This window comes from Erpetoichthys calabaricus, chromosome 4 (genome assembly GCF_900747795.2).
Source record: "Erpetoichthys calabaricus chromosome 4, fErpCal1.3, whole genome shotgun sequence".
Lineage (NCBI taxonomy): Eukaryota > Metazoa > Chordata > Cladistia > Polypteriformes > Polypteridae > Erpetoichthys > Erpetoichthys calabaricus.
In genome coordinates this window covers 33,339,240-33,351,925 of record NC_041397.2, presented here as the reverse complement: position 1 = coordinate 33,351,925, position 12,686 = coordinate 33,339,240, and the positions used below count along the sequence as shown (strand labels likewise).

The window sequence follows — 12,686 nt, the reverse complement described above, 5'->3', positions numbered from 1 at the left end:
TATCAGAGATTTTGTTGTCTCCCTTCTCCATAAAAACATGGTTAACAATTTTTCTCTGTGATCATTACAAACAACACAGCATAAATAATAGATAAAGAAGTGATCGTGTTTGGGTGGAGTATTCCTTTAACGCAGTTCATCTAAAGTTTAGAAACCTTTTAGGTATTTTGGTCCACTTGTCCTTTTTCCCCATCTTCTTCAAGTTTTAACTTTGCTCATCTCCCTTCACAACAGCACTGCGTAACTTAACGTCAACTATAGCACCCGGTTGTTTCTATTCCAAATTATTACTCATTTCAGTTTATTTTTGTACAGCATTCTTTAATGAGTGCTGGCGCAGGGCCATGTGACAAGTTAGGTAAAAATGCAAACGTAACGTTTGCAAATTACTAATTGCAGAATTATAACACACAGACACAGCTTCACAGCCGCACTTCATTTGTTTTCTTTGCTGCTGTAGTTGTAAATATAAACATAAAACACACTGTGAAAACACAACAAGAAATGCAGTTTTAAAGGAAAGTTCTCTTTAAAAATAACCTGCAAAGATGAAAAGATGCCCTTTCAAACAGACATTTTCGGCGTCGTTTCGCCTGGAAGACAAAGCATCCGCCTGCAGATGTCGCTACTACACAGTCGTGACGTACAAGTCCGTACGTTTCAGTATCATTGGCCGTCAGTACCTTTCACAGCCTGTAGGTGGCGCCGCGCCCCCGCCGTTTAGACTTTCGCGGTACGGATTGGTGCAACCAGTAACAAATTGGCGCCATTTTGAAGCTGGAGAGGGAGAGGGAGAGAGAGAGAAAGCGAGTGAGTGAGGGAGGAAGAGGCGAGCCACCTACCCAAGAGGAGACGATTGGCTGTTTATTCATCTGGATAGGTAGGATTAATTAAATCAAAGGATTGCAAATGTCAGGATATGACAGAAACGTGCGCTCTGACCCCTGCGCTCTGGACGGGCTAAGCCTAAGGGGGCTGTTTACCCCGAGATTGGACGTGCTGTACAGCGGCTGTACTCAGGCTGTACTCAGGCTGTTTGCTGCTACGGTTTCGGCAGAGCGCTCACAGTAAGCCGAGGAGCAGTGCAGTGTGTTTGGCTGGCTCACTGACTGACTCGCGGGCGGGCGGACGGACTTCTTTTTGTTGTGTCTGTTCTCGTTTCGTGGGCTGAATGACTTCGTGTGTCCCGCACACCTCGTTTCACACACCGCCTGACAGAAATGCAATGTCTGGCATTTTGCTGGCTTGCCTGCTGAATTTTTTTTTTTTGTAGCGGCGAGTTTCCATGACATGCGAGTGGCCTTTACCAAAAAACACCGCCTGGCGCAACAATGTAGTGGTGTTCTGACATGGATTGGCGCGCTTGCTACTCGGGGGTGTCTGGAAGGGCCCTTTGCTGCTCGTTTATTTGTAAATCTGCTGCTGCCTTTGAGCCGATCGGAGATGCCCGATTGATAATGTGAGGAATTTTGTTGCGTGCCGATCAGTCCACTTGGGTTTTGGGAAGGCGATCATTGTCACTATAGAGGTTAATCTGGAGACCTGTCAAAATTGCGCCATTGCTCTGGGAAATGCTGCATTTAGGGCGCGAAGGTGGGGAGGGGGTCTTACAGCCAAAAACAGAGCGCCCCCACAAAAACTGTATTCCTTTTTATCACGTGACTAAAATTTTTCATTTTTATGCCTGATCTGTAACGGGTTGACTTTAGTGCAAACCTCCTTTCGCTTGTTGTCCTGCCAAACGCACTTAGAGAACAAAATTAAGTAAAGTTGTAGTTCAAGGATTATGTTAATGTAAAATCACTTGATTAGAACTGATTTTTTGTGTGGTCCCGTTCATATGTATAATTAACATGCAATGTGGATTTTTTAATATAATATGCCAAAGCAGAATACATTCTGATTGCTATCTCCTTACGTGTATTAATAACATTGACATTGTTGCCGTTTCGTAAAGCTTCGTTTTAATGTTGCAAAACGCAAACACATACAAGTTGATATTTGTGTTACAAACATTTTTGGTTTTGGTCATTTGAACATTACTAGCTTTGTGTGTTTTAAATTTAGTTTCATCCCTTTCTCTGGCTTTGTGGGTGTACATTTTTCAGCTTAGTTTTAATTAATCCAGCCATTCCTTCCATTTTCCGACTCCGTCTAGGGCACACACAGATCAGTCCAGTTTAGAGTGGTCTTATTTTTGGATTACTGGAGGAAAACCATGTGAACGTGGGAAGAAGATGCATACTTTTACTTAAGGAGCTAAAGCTGGGTTATCAAACTGGTGACCAAGCACTCCAAGATAGCAAAATCCCCAGCTGTCCTACTCATTTTATTATTATTATTATTATTTTTTTTTTTTTTTAAGCTGTAATGGATGAAACTGTGTGTTAAATAATAAGTCCCAGAGTCCTGCCCAATACGGTTCAGATAAGCTGCATACTCCTATGACACTAAATTGTATTTAGCAGATTTATGGCGAGCTTTTGTGTCAATTCTGAGATGTGCTCTTAAGTTTTGCATACATTTTTAAAATGTACAGGGACATAACTGTGCTGGTCATAAAATTAGAATATCATGACAAAGTTGATTTATTTCAGTAATTCCATTCAAAAAGTGAAACTTGTATATTAGATTCATGTATTTCAAATGTTTATTTCTTTTAATGTTGATGATTATAACGGACAACTAATGAAATTAATTTTCCGAGATACTGAATTTGGGACTTTCATTAGTTGTCCGTTATAATCATCAACATTAAAAGAAATAAACATTTGAAATACATCAGTCTGTGTGTAATGAATGAATCTAATATACAAGTTTCACTTTTTGAATGGAATTACTGAAATAAATCAACTTTGTCATGATATTCTAATTTTATGACCAGCACCTGTATACTGAAATATCTGATTAATGTGACTTGTATGTAACAAACTGGGTTTAATCTGCTCATGAGTAAAGCATTTTGTTTAACAAAATAATGTTATGTTTAAACTCAAAGGTTGTAAAATATGATAAAGAGTCATGGCATCAGTATTTTGTTATTATCATTTCCTCTCTCCAAAGAAGTTTTATGTTCAGTTTGTTAAATTTGTGTGAGAGTGGCTCAAGGGTGTGTGTTTCATTTAGTGTTCTGTGGTAGGCTGTTGCTCCAAATGTCCCCAGGTTAGTTTTTTCAATAATTCTATCGGTGTTCTATCTCTCTTCTTGTTAAGTCTATATTACATTACCCAACAACTAGATATTTTGCTGTTAGTCTTGGCGACTTCAGTTGCTGATCTTGTTGCTGTGTTAACTTAAAATGACTGAAATTTGTTGGGAATGACGCATTTAGGAACTGTGTGTTGATTTTTTCCAACACAGTCATGCTTGCCCCTTTTTGTGTCTGCCAATCTTGTGCTCCCTGATGGAGTCACTGCTGTATGAAAGATTAACAAGTATGGCGATTTCTGTAGCAATCTCAGCTCTTTCTTTTTTTACTCCATTCTGTTGTGGTACGTAAAACACGAGACCTCAGACAGGCGAGCTTCTGTTCTGTTTATGAGGTCCAGAACATCGGTATTTCTTATTCCTCGTCTGGTTGTCCGCTGTCATGCACACAAGCCTGACCCTACAGCTAACGACAAAATAAATCCTTATTGATTTTGTTGGACCAAGTCATGGACTAGGTGGAGTGAGTTACATGCCTCCGACTTGCTATAGTTATGTAAATGAAGGCTACAACTGAAAATAGAAATGTTGTTTAATGTGACATGGTCTTTTGACTGCAGCACGCTCCATACTAATTGTGGGTGTTTGTGTGTGCGCTTGTTTTTTTCCCTTTCTCTTTTTGTTTTGTGTTTAAAAGGCTCTGAGCCAGTTGTCTGACTTCAAAAGATCCACCCAGGTCTAAAGTTAGCTTAATAGCATAAAGATGCACACCGATAACTAACAAAACATCTGTAATGTTTATATAGATAGTTTCATTGTAGTAATTAAAATTAGAGGCTTAAATGAAATGCCTTGTAACTTTTTCCATAATTAACAGGAGGCAGAACCTCTCTGATTTTATGGTTTGAAACATCAGTCTTTAAGTCACACGGTTGTTGCTCAGACTCCATATATGACTTGCAGTGTGACCCCAAGCATGTTACATAACCTGGCTGTGCTCCATTTGTAAAAAGTACTGTATAATGTAAATGTAAATAATTATTTTTTACAACAGTAAAAAAAATAGTATTGCACAAAGACTTTACTAGATATAAAAATAAAGTAAATACAGACAAGAATGTTAATTGAACCATTGCTCTTATTTGTATTATTTAAGGTAAATAGCAGATATCCGCATACTTCTACACATGGAAAGTAAGAAAGTTATTTTCTTTTTACCGTTTGTTTTTTGTTTTTTTTCAGTACTGTTTTACACTCTGCAACATACACCCTTTTAGTTTCTTTTATGGTTGTATGGTTTCTTACTACAACGTGATGTTTCTGTGTTGCATTGAACAGAGTAATATGCCTAAAGAGCTTGTGATTTTTTTTGGCACTAGTGATCCCGTTTTGCACAAAATAATTATTATATTAAACAAAATCAATATAAGCAACTAACAGTTTTTTTTTTTTTTAGTTCATCTTTTTAATCTGTGCTTCGACTACAATCCTATCCTCTTAGGCAGTGCATTGTAGTGGTTAAGGCTTTGGACTTCAAACCCTGAGGTTGTGGGTTCAAATCCTCCTGACTCTGTGTGACCACAAGCAAGTCAATTCACTTGCCTTTGCTCCAATTGGAAAAACCTAAAATAGAAATGTACCCAATTGTATCTGAAATGTTGTAAGTCACCTTAGATAAATGTATTAATCAAATAATAAGTAATTTGCGTTATGGCCCTGGTTTCTGTTGTCAATTAATGTTAATCGTAGTCCTATAAGACAGCCATGGACTTACTGTCAATCAGTTTGTACAACTTGGTGATCACTTTAATTACGATTTAATATCTCCAAGACAAAACATATGGTGGTAAATTTCAGGTACTCTCCACCCGAACCTGAGCAATACAAATATCTGGGGAGAATCATTGATAACAAACTTAACTTTGGTCTTAACACAGTGCTGATCTGTTTTATAAAAAAAAAAGGTGGGGGGCTGGGTCAGTCATGACTTTTCTTTCTTGACTGTTTTAAAGTGGACAAAGCCATTATGACACTTTTTTATAAGTCGTTTATAGAATCCATTGTTACATTTGCTTTTATCTGTTAGTTTGGCAACATCAGCAGTGAGAATATAAATCATCTTAACAACATTATAACAATTTACAGTACAATTATTAGTTCCCAGCAGACCTCTCACTGGCATGTATTGCAGACAGGTTAGAAACAAAGCCAGCTTAATTCTGTCAGACAGTAGCCATGGTCTTTGCTGTAAATTCCACTGGTTGCCATCAGGGTGCAGATTTAGGTTTGCAAAGGTAAAGAGCAACAGGTTTAAGAACTCTTATTACTAGAGCTGTGAGCATTTTAAATTCTGTTACTTGTAAGGATGATGCTAACTGTTAAATTCTGCATTATTGTTTTATGTATTGTTGAAAGTAATTTTTCTTCTTTGTATTGATCTCAAGTGTATGTTTATGCAATAACATTGGTTGTCAAATGTTGAGTCTTTGTTTGTTTATCTATTGGATCTCTGTAACAATGTCTTCTGTTTTTGCTGCAAACAAATTTCCCTCTGGGGTAATAGTCTACCTAACCTAGAAGATATTAATGGGTAGACAAAGGCATATGGCTTATCCTGTTCAGCTATCGCCATAAACTGTTCAGGACAGTGGCATTATTGGTTCAGTGGATGTAAAGTGTTAGAACAGTGCTTGGTAATGAAATTTGAATGGAATACAGTGTAAAAGGCTTTATGGAGCATCTATATTTGGACAAAGTAAGCACTTTCCCCCTACTGTTTGTATAGTTTATTTTAATGTAATTATGAATTAAATACTCCAAAGTAAACCTGTTATTCTTTAAGATTTAATTTTCATCAGTGTAAAGTAAAACTTCTGAATACATTTGAGTGCCTGCTCTGGAAAATGATGTTGTTCCATTGTGTACATTTCTGGTTGAAGTGAATTGTGGTGGCATTATGGCTGTGCAGTATGGGGAGTTTGCTCTTACTCTTTGTTTCTGTGTCTCCTCTCCACCCTCTGGTGTATTCTTGAGATCCTCATATATCATAAAGATGTGTGTTTTAACTCAACAAGCAACCCATAAATTGTATTTGTGTGGGGATGTCATTTGAAGGAATGACGCCATGTCTTGTATTGGTTCTGAACATTGAATTAGATTAAGTCAGTTAAAGTTTTATCTTTGTAAATAGCCTAACCAGTTTCTTGTTGCAAAATTGTAGAAAAATCTCCAAAAAAAAAGTCTGCAGCTAAAGTAAGTTTTCTTGAGTGTTTTTTTTTTTTTTGTTTACTCATCAGGTGCTAACCTAACCCAGTTTATAAATGGCATTTACTCCGTAATAAGCTAAGCATTTCTACTTCTCTAGACAAGCAGGAGATTGTATGCAAAACCATTGTACATAGAAAGTGCATATTTTACCTGCAGTTTGAGTGACAAAAGCTTCCTATCTACAGGAGTCAAGGTCCTTTGTTAACTGGAAAACCATAAAAATACTGTTACATTGACCTATTAATATAAAAAAAAAAATTTTAAAAATTTGAGATGATGGGCAACGCATTTTCAGCTCAACTAGTGGTAACAAGTAATGCGTCTGTTTGAAGCACCTCGCCAGCCGGTTAATAGCTTCCAGCACAGTGGGCACGATGGAGTGAAGCTTGACTGAGATATTCCTGACCTATCGCCCAGTTCCCTGAGGACTGACAACAGGTAGCCTATATAAACGGATGGAAAAACCAAGAAAGTTCTTCAGTGCAAATACTGTACACAGAATTGGCCATCTTAAAAGGGAACTAAAACAAGTCTGTACATCATATTCATCACGTTAGAGGTTTAATATGTTTGCCACCTCAACACACATTGTATTGGCGGATTGGTATTATGATTTATTATGCGAGTGATTTGTGATTTTGCTGGTTTGGCTGCAATTCCCTACTTGATCAAGGGTGTTGTCATCCTCCAGTTTTTCAAATAGTTGCGCTAGAAAGGGTCAGAGTTGCTGTTTAATGCAAATTCTACCATCTAATTTTTTTAATACTTTTTATAAATCCCGAGGAGAGTTTCATATACACATTTTGAGCCTCTTTTTGTGCATATTTTATAAATATGACAACTAGTGAAAAAACTGCTTCTGGCCAGTAACATTATGTTAATAAATTTTAAATACCATTTCTGCAGTGACACTAGTGCCTGGGATGCAGGAGTATTTTTTAAAAGCTTGGATGAGTAATGTTAAATGGGCTTTTGTATTTAATTTATTTATATATTTTATTTATTTACTAGGGGGCTTTGCCCTCTCCTCGCTTTGCTTGCCAACCCCCGTGTTTGGTTTTCTGGATACACTCTTTTAAGATTTTTTTTTTTTTCTTTGAATTGTTGCTATTTCATTAGTTTCACTTTTATTTCAGAACTTCGTTTAAAACAATATTTGGAATCTTTTGAGTCCCAACATGCTGAACCTTTTAAATGAGGTCCATGAGACATGTGTTTAATGACTTTGTACCATAATTCAGGATAGGTTTCTTTGTTTGAAATTTCAGCACAGACAAAACAATCTACATCATTAGCAGTTAATAATGTTTTTTGCAAAGTAACCAATAAATGCATGTGAGGTAAACCCCGTTTTTGAAATACTCTGACTTAAACTTCAAAGCCTTTCAATATTTACATACTTCTGACATATCGCCTGTGTCCATATATTCGATCTCCATTCCTTGCTTTGTCATTTTTTCAATGACACCTGGTCCGTGGTGATTATTTTCCCTTTTTTCAGTAATAATTTCCATTTGTTTGCGCTACTGTGATCTTTACTTTCTATTTTTATACTTTCTAATTTTCCTGCTTTCATATTCTTTAACTTTCTCTGCATTTGTATCGCGCCATTTTTTGAGCCTTTCGAATTCCACTGCTTTAATAATCTCTGACGTGCTCTGCATGTGTATAGCGCCAATGTTTTTGAACGTCTTTATGAAGTTCTACTTTGTCTTTTACTCTTTGTCTTTTAAATCTAAGCCCAATTGGACATGCTTTTTTCAATTCAACTTGTTCTGGGCTGATTAGTACTTTCCTTATTTTGTGAATTTGCACCTAGATTATTTTTTCTTTTTTGCATTCTCTCCTACGCTTTTGAGTCTTTTTTTCTCCGCACTGCTCTTTCTTCTTCGCTTAGTCGTCGACATTTCATCTATAACGTATTGTCCTTGTACGCTTTATATGCGCTGAGAGCCCTGGATCTGTGTGTGCTCAAATCATTTACATGACTGAGTGTTTTGCTGCCCGTGGTCTTATTTGATATTGGTTGTAAGTAGGGTGTGTCTTGGAAGAATCTCATGTTCTATGTCCCCGCGAGACGGTCCTGAGTCAATCTCTTGGCACAAAGTCTCGTGTTTGGCCATGGAGCGTCTCGCGGGGACCTTTAATCTCTTTCATCACGCGGGTCTTTTAAGTGTCTTCCGTGATCTTCACGTGAAGATCATGTCTCATCTCCCTAGTCTTTCTCGCCCAGGATTTTTTTTTTATAATCGAGAGATTTGTTTATTTATTTATTAAAAACTGCTTAGTAGTCCCCATAAGTGGCGGTAGTGAAGACCACTGGTATTACCCAAATTAGCTGTAAGTTGGTGGCCCCCTGACACCACTGAATATGTAGAACCAAAGCTGACCACTGGTTTGGCGGTGTGATAGAGGCAGAGTCTGGTAGCCGATGATTTTTAACTAGTGATGAGCAATCCCTGCTGAATTCACTTCAGCTCAATTTTGGCATAAATGTGTAAATGTTTGGAAACTTCAGCTAAGTTGCAAAATGCAGTTTAAAAAGGAAGGAGAAACTGAACTGGTTTGCAGTGGATTGTATAAGTGTATTTGTCTCTAAAGCGTCTCTGGGGTCTAGGAAAGCATCCACCAACCTTGGTAAAGTGATTATTGCGACCTGAGATTTGAGGCAGCAGTGTTAACCACTGTGCTGCCCTGAGATGATCTGAGTCCTCGATATTCAGAGTCCTTTATTTCTCTCTGCATCTCCTGTGCATTTATCACTAAATCTAACACACAGCCACAGAGCCTGTGATGCTAGTGATCAGTGTTGTATACTTTGGGGGTTGTCCCTGTCATATAACGATCTGCCATACTTAGTGGGGAGCATTATGTGCTTAATTCAACAGTGAAGACATAACACATGTTGAAGCTATACAGAGAAATGAAGCAGCTAACCATGATGAAACTATTATGAAAATAATGTGCCAATCAAATGAACATAGCAAGGCTTTTTTATTCATTTATTTTTGGGAGCACTTGATTAGCAACATCGCACATACTTAATAGAGTAGTTCTGCACAAAGTGTACCAAATGTGTGATACAGTACCGACATTGTCAATATTTAAACACAGCCAGCATCAGTTTTAAATAGGGAAAAGAGGTCACTGATGGTGGCACATAATGGACACTCGCATGATCTTTGAGTGAATGCTGCTTACTAGCAATATCTTCAAAGATACAGTAGATATGACAATGCATGATAATACAGGGAGATTCACTCAAAAGAGGCCCTGCATATTTTGTAATAACTCTCGCTAGGACGAAGCAATCTGAACAAAACATGTGCAATGTGCTCCTCGGTATATGGAGCTTTGAACAAGCCGGGATGCCCCTGCGTTGGAGCGATGACTGTAGGCACTGGACAACCATCACAACATTTAACCTCCGTTTGCAAATTCTGGGTGCATATCGCCCGTACCCCTTCACTCAGTCGCTCGACTTCTCATCAGGATGGTGGTATAGTACAGTGATCCCTCGCTATATCGCGCTTCGCCTTTCGCGGCTTCACTCTATCGCGGATTTTATATGTAAGCATATTTAAATATATATCGCGGATTTTTTGCTGGTTTGCGGATTTCTGAGGACAATGGGTCTTTTAATTTCTGGTACATGCTTCCTCAGTTGGTTTGCCCAGTTGACTTCATACAAGGGACGCTATTGGCAGATGGCTGAGAAGCTACCCAACTTACTCTTGTTTCTCTCTCTCTCTCTCTTGCGCTGACTTTCTGTGATCCTGACGTAGGGGGTGTGAGCAGGGGGGGCTGTTCGCACACCTAGACGATACGGACGCTCGTCTAAAAATGCTGAAAGAGTTGCTACCTTCTGTGTGCAGCTGCTTCGTGAAGCGATATGCTGCACGGTGCTTGGCATACTTAAAAGCTCAAAGGGCACGTATTGATTTTTGCATGTTTGTTTTCCTCTGTGTGTCTCTCTCTCTCTCTCTTCCTGCTCCTGATGGAGGGGGTGTGAGCTGCCGCCTTCAACAGCTTTGTACCGGCGGTGCTTCGCATACTTAAAAGCCAAACAGCTCTATTGATTATCACTTTCTGACATTCAATGCTCCTGACGCGCACTCCTTTGAAGAGAAACATATGTTTGCATTCTTTTAATTGTGAGACAGAACTGTCATCTCTGTCTTGTCATGGAGCACAGTTTAAACTTTTGAAAAAGAGACAAATGTTTGTTTGCAGTGTTTGAATAACGTTCCTGTCTCTCTACAACCTCCTGTGTTTCTGCGCAAATCTGTGACCCAAGCATGACAATATAAAAATAACCATATAAACATATGGTTTCTACTTCGCGGATTTTCTTATTTCGCGGGTGGCTCTGGAACGCAACACCCGTGATGGAGGAGGGATTACTGTATTGAGCAGCGCGTCTTCATGGTGCAAACTTATTGGTTCACCAATTCGTTTAAGAGATGTCAGAATCAACTGAATTATTATGAGTTAACACAAGGTTACTTCCAGCAAGATGGAGCAATATGTCACACATCGGCAAGGACTATGGCAGAAATTGAGTCCTCCTTCAGCAACAGGGTAACTTCAAAAGGGCTTTGGCCACCATGGTCACCTGATCTGACACCAGCGGCCATCTTTTGGGAGTATGCTCAAAGGAAAACTCTATCGGAACAATCCTTGCACTGTGGAAGATTTGAAGGAAAACATCCAACATGAAATTGCTTCTATTCCCCCCAAGACGCCACCGATATGTTCAGGAACATGGAGTACAACGTCGAAATATGTCTGGCAGAAAACAGAAATCACTTCCAGCATCACATGTAATACAATCGATTTACACATACTGTATGTCAAGGTATATATAGCATATTTTTTTTGATTCAGATCTCTTCATCCTAACTGGAGTTACAAAAGAATATTCAGGGCCTTCAAGTGAATCTCCCTGTACAAGAATAAACAGCTGGTTTTCTTTGCATGTGTATGGCTTTACCATGCAGTCATGCATGTTGTACAGTATGTGCAGATTTTCAATATAGCCGTACTTAAATTTTTTTTTTTTTTATCACCTAAAAGATGCCTCATTTACAGTCGAGTACCATGTTGTATTGGTACTTCCATTTTCACAAAGAAAGCCCACCATTTATTATTGCCTTTATGTTCATTGTAGGGTCTGTTGTGTTTGTGAAAACTTTGCAAGTGAACTGCCATCCGCTCCTGTGCTCTTCACTTGTGACTCGATTGTGCTGTCCACTATGTGTCACTTTGTGTGTTCTCCCCCATATTAAATTCAATCTGGCTGTGCACTTTGTATTCCACTGTGTGTGCAAAATCGTTTTGATTCCTTTTCAAGTGAAATTTTATCATCATTTTTTAGCCTTACTGAAGGAACTGGAGCGCTGACAATTTTTTTATTCTTTCTTTCCTAGCGAGACAATGTAATTGACTGAAAGTGTGACCTTTTTTCTTCATTATTTTGTGGTTGTCTGCTAAAGACAGACAGCAACTCACATCTGGCAAATATTGCTCAGTAATGTTGTTATCTGCGAGCCGTGAGAGAGAGAGTGAAATCATATCAGGACAGTAGCATTCAAAGGTGTTTAGCTGTGGTAATAGGGGGTCTATTGTTTTTTTAATAAAAATATTATCTGAAAAGAATTTCAGCATTGTAACAACATGGGTATTTGAAGTCAAGGAAGGACAAATGTGAGACGTACACTGATGAAATAATTAAAGATGTAAAAACGCAATGCCAATTAGCATCGGGTGTGGCACGTCTAGTGTTAAATTATCTTTCTACTACTTATGGTACTCCTTCTAGGAGCTCATGGTGCCCTGGGTCGTAATATTCTTATCCAGCATTGCCTGCTTGAGATCTGTGATGTCACACTTACATCACAAAGCATCATGGGGTGGGTGGGGTTGGAGGGGGGTGATTGACAAAGCTGTTCGAACAGCAAATTTTAATGAGAAATTTGATGTACAAGTTCAATTCACTAAACACGTTGGCAAATTTCATTGATCAGTTCTGTTCTTGACCTCTAATACTGTGTTGGTGTCCAACCTCACAGTTTACTATAAAGAAATTGCATCAAAAATGAGCTAAGCCCTGAAATTTTAAATGTTAATGTTTTTTTTCATTTATTGAATTATTAAAACAGCCTTAGGAAATAGTTTCCATTTAGACCTTTCAATACAGTTAATGTAGAATTTCTAATGGTTTGTGATTATAATAATAAAGTGAAATACCATGAGAAATTCCTTGAAGACTA

At 38.3% G+C, this 12,686-nt stretch overlaps 1 protein-coding gene across 1 annotated transcript in view; it reads left to right on the top strand.

Moving 5' to 3' along the window:
* Window positions 1-747: 747 nt before the first annotated feature.
* Window positions 748-12,686, top strand: part of pds5b (PDS5 cohesin associated factor B) — a 155,442-nt gene continuing 143,503 nt past the window's right edge. The window contains exon 1 of the mRNA XM_028799315.2: window positions 748-880. The gene's annotated coding sequence lies outside the window, so the exon portion shown is untranslated. The remainder of the gene's footprint in view (window positions 881-12,686) is intronic.